Source organism: Capricornis sumatraensis, chromosome 4 (genome assembly GCF_032405125.1).
Source record: "Capricornis sumatraensis isolate serow.1 chromosome 4, serow.2, whole genome shotgun sequence".
In the NCBI taxonomy this organism is placed as follows: Eukaryota; Metazoa; Chordata; class Mammalia; order Artiodactyla; family Bovidae; genus Capricornis; species Capricornis sumatraensis.
Window position 1 is genome coordinate 8,479,064 of NC_091072.1, and position 4,385 is coordinate 8,483,448.

Consider the following 4,385-nt stretch of genomic DNA (forward strand, 5'->3'; position numbering starts at 1 on the left):
TGCTACCCCATGGACTATAGCCCACCAGGCTCCTCTGTCTAATTCTCGAGACGAGAATACTGGCTGCTACTGCTAAGTCGCTTCAGTCGTGTCCGACTCTATGCGACCCCATAGACTGGGCTATGCAGCCCACCAGGCTCTGCTGTCGCTGGGATTCTCCAGGCAAGAACACTGGAGTGGGTTGCCATTTCCTTCTCCAATACATGAAAGTGAAAAGTGAAAGTGAAGTCGCTCAGTCATGTCCAACTCTTAGTGACCCCATGGACTGCAGCACTCCAGGCTCTTCCATCCACGAGATTGTCCAGGCAGGAGTACTGGAGTGGGGTGCCATTGCCTTCTCCAGGGGATCTTCCTGATGCAGGGATGGAACCCAGGTCTCCTGCCCTGGCAGCTGGATTCTTAACCACTGTGCCAATTGGGAGGCCGGATTAGGTAGGAGGGACATGTGTATAAGTAGATTGTGGTGGGTTGGTTTCACAGACCAGTTAATCTCTGCCCCGAAAACCTGGATTCTTGGTGTCATTTGAAAAAAATATTCAAATGTTAGAGATGATTACACATCAACTGAAATCAACTTATAAAACAAGCTTAGGTCTATCTCTTTAAATAAGATATAATCTCACCATATTTAAAATCAATTTAGAAAATAACATTAGAGGTAAAATTTATTGTTCACAATTTGTCAAATATGCATATATAAATATAATATTGTTATGCCATTCTGTATCAGAAATGGCCACCTTTTGAATTTTCAAGGAAATATTTCTAGAAATAATCAATATTTTTAGAAAAGTCTTATTTACAGAAAAATTAAGCAGAAAATGGAGTTTACCAATATCTCTGTCTCTTCCTGTATTATCTTATATTTAGTGTGGCAATATGTGGTATTATTTTGAAATAATTTCCAACTTACAGAAAAGTTGTGAGAGTATGTCACAACACTCGAATACACACTGGTGTATGATTTGTACAAGAAGAGCCATTTTTCAGGGCACTTCCTGGACACTGGGCCCATCCTGTTCGGCAAGTCACCGGAACAGCAGGCCAGCGGGAGACCATGGTCTGGATGAAGGCATGGGAGCACACATCTAATGACACTGTGTCAGATCCACTGTGATTTTCATCCCATCCCTGAAAAACCAGATGGCTACCCAAATTAAACCTTCTTAGAACGTACACAACATTTCTGCTTTCTGGTGCCAAGCCATCTTGTCATAAGCCTCTTGTCCATTTCTCTCTTCTTTGAGTTTCCAGACATTGCGTCATTTCTTACTCAGCTGATTGGGGTCCCAGCGAAGTCCCTGTTCTCGAGCCCATCTTGGGTGATAAGGGGTCGGGGCTTGTGACTCACGATTTGTAGGGGAGGGGCCGCTGGAGAAATAGCATCAGCTGGACAGCCTTGTAGGAATTCTGTAGGAATGTTTCCTTCCTGTTCCCTGAGCCCACTTGGTCTCTGTGTTATCTGTGCCCACTTGGTCTCCGTGTTATCTGTGCCTGGGTTTTATTTCTCTTCCTTGAAAGCAAAAACCTTTGATACAATTTTCCCAGGATGTGATTTCACCAAGATTAATTTTCATTTCCCTTTTTTTTCCTGCAGTCATCTTGTGACTAAAAAAATCAAGGCTCCCATTGTCTTCAGAGCGGAGTCTCGACTCCCACCTCCTCACTGTCAGCCTTCCCCAGAATTCAGGAAAGAAAAAGACACTCTCATACTGAGTAGGAACACAAAGACCCGTTCTTAGGACCAGGGTGTTTATGGGTATGAGTCACTGAATTGTGTTTCGGGGCACAAAGCTTGGGGCACCTGCTGGAGACCAGAAACTCTCCCCTCTCAATCCCTGGTGCTTAAGTCTGCCTCAAGACACTGGGCCAGCCCAGGTCCAGCAGACAGCTCCGGTCCAGCAGACAGCTCCTCCCCAGGGGAGACCACTTTGAAGTTTAACTGATCAAATATTATTTTAACTGGGGCCTGAAAACCTAAGGGATCATGTTTCTCTTTTAAAATTTTTATTTTATATTAGAGTATTTGGGCTTCCCCCAGGTGGTGCTAATGGTAAAGAACCCACCTGCCAATGCAGGAGACTAAGAGATACGGGTTTGATCCCTGGATGGGGAAGATCCCCTGGAGGAGGGCATGGCAATCCGCTCTAGTATTCTTGCCTGGGAAATCCCAAGGACAGAGGAGCCTGGCGGGCTGTAGTCCGTAGGGTAACAAAGAGTAGGACAAGACTGAAGTGACTTAGGAAGCGTGCATAGCTGATTTACAATGTTGTGTTAGTTTCAGGGGTAGAGCAAAGTGATTTATACATATTCATATATCTGTTCTTTTCAAGCCTATTTTCCCATATAGGTCATTATAGAATATTGAGTAGAGGTCCCTGTACTGTTCAGTAGGTCCTTGCTTTATCTGTTTTACATATAGCAATGTGTGTATGTCAATCCCATGCTCCTAATTTATCCCCCACCACATTTCCCCCTTGGTAACCATAGGTTTATTTTCAAAATCTGTGAGTCTATTTCTGTTTTATAAATAAGTTCATTTGTATTCCTTTTATTTTTTTTTTAGAGTCCACATATAAGTGCTATCATATGGGTATTTTTCTTTCTCAGTCTGACTTGTTTCACTTAATAAGACCATCTCTAGGTCTACCCATGTTGCTGCAAATGACATTATTTCCTTCTTTTTTATGGCCAATATCCCATTGTATATATGTACCAAGGAATCACGTTTCTATAGATGGAACTGCAGGCACCCTGATGGGGAAGGGGGCTGGGGTCGGGTAGGGGAAGGAACTCTCTGCTCTCCTGTTTAGTCACATCCTGCCCCTTCCCCGCTCCCCGTAGGGTCTCTTCCTAGGCTTTCAGAGCCCATACCCAGACTTCGGTCTCTATGTGATTGTTCATCCGCTACAGGAGCCCAGATTAAAGTCCTGTTGCTATCACCCCTACCCCTGCTGAACCAAAATGCCAAAAAATCCCCAAACCCTCCAAGCCTCATTCTGGCAAAGCAGACATCTCGAGGCACTCCCCCCGGCCTGCTGTAGCTTGTCTGATGCTGGTCTGCAGCTTGCCTGGCTCTGATGCACCAGGATATGCCTGACTTGGTTCCCCACTGCCTTTCCTGTAACGGCCGTGGGCAGGGCTCTGGTTTGATTAAAATGTAGAAAACTGGTTCGACCTTGGCCACGCTAGCATTATTTTCCAAATCCCGAATCAGCTCTCATCGCTTGATAAACACGAGCGTGTTTAGGATTAGAATACAGGACACCTGGCCGCTCGTCCCTCCCGCTCTCCTCTGCCAGCCCCCAGCATCCTCTCCAGCACCCTTCCTCGTCCTCCTCTCTCACCCTCATGGTGCCTGGTCTCCGCTAGACATCAACATAACAGATGCCACCGACTGCGCCCTGTGACGTGCCAGGGATCTCGCGTGCTTTGTCTCTCTCTAATCCATATGTGACCTCAGACGTGAAAGCTCAGCATCATTGAAAAACTTGACTGAGGTCACATCCCTCATGCCCGGTACAGCTGATTCAAGCGTCTGCCTTTCCCTACATGGCTCAGCCCTGGGCCCTGACTTATGAGTCCTCTGCAGGGGGTTACCAAATCTTACGGAGTGTTTACGATTAAGAGCAAACTCCAGAATACTAAAACACTTCCCAGTGTCGGGGTGGGCGGAGAGGGATGGAGTTTCTAGCACAGGCAGCCCCCTGGAGTCAGAGCATCAACTCAGCAACCCCACCTGTATCCCCCAGCCTAACCAGCGATCTCTGGAGCTGAACAGACCTTAGTAATCAAGGATTCACTTTATGAAGAAGTGAAATGATTTCCCCCCGGGGCGATGGAGCTAGGAGTGGCTCACTCCAGGCTGGGGCACTGCAGGTGTGCAGGTGGGGCCTGCCTACCTCTGCTAACCTGTCCTCACCCCAGCCCCAGGTGATCAAGCCCGCAGGGCGGCTGGCCCCGCCAGGCCCGCTGTTTCAGTCTCCTGTGTCCAGAGGGGCAGAGTGACTGCTGGAGATTCCGGAAGAACCCTATCCACTCCGTGTGTCTTTGTTTAAAATTGTAAAAGCCTCTCTCCCCTACTGGGGCTTAGAGCTAACAGGGTCCCTTTAAGGAGGTTGAGACTAGGGTTTGAAAGGAAGATGGTTCTTCGGGTTCCCCTCCAACATCCAACTCCCAAATTCCTGTGATTCGTTGATGACATCAGGACCATGAATAATCAGCCTGGCCCCGAGCCAGGATGGGCTGGGCTGCTTCCATGGGGGAAATTCCTCCCCCTCTTTATGAAAAGAGGCCCGCCCCAGCTTGGCTCCTGCGGGGCCCAGTGTCCACTGGGCATCCTCCTGCCGCAGCGAAGCCCGCCCACCCGGGGCCAGCGACCCCAC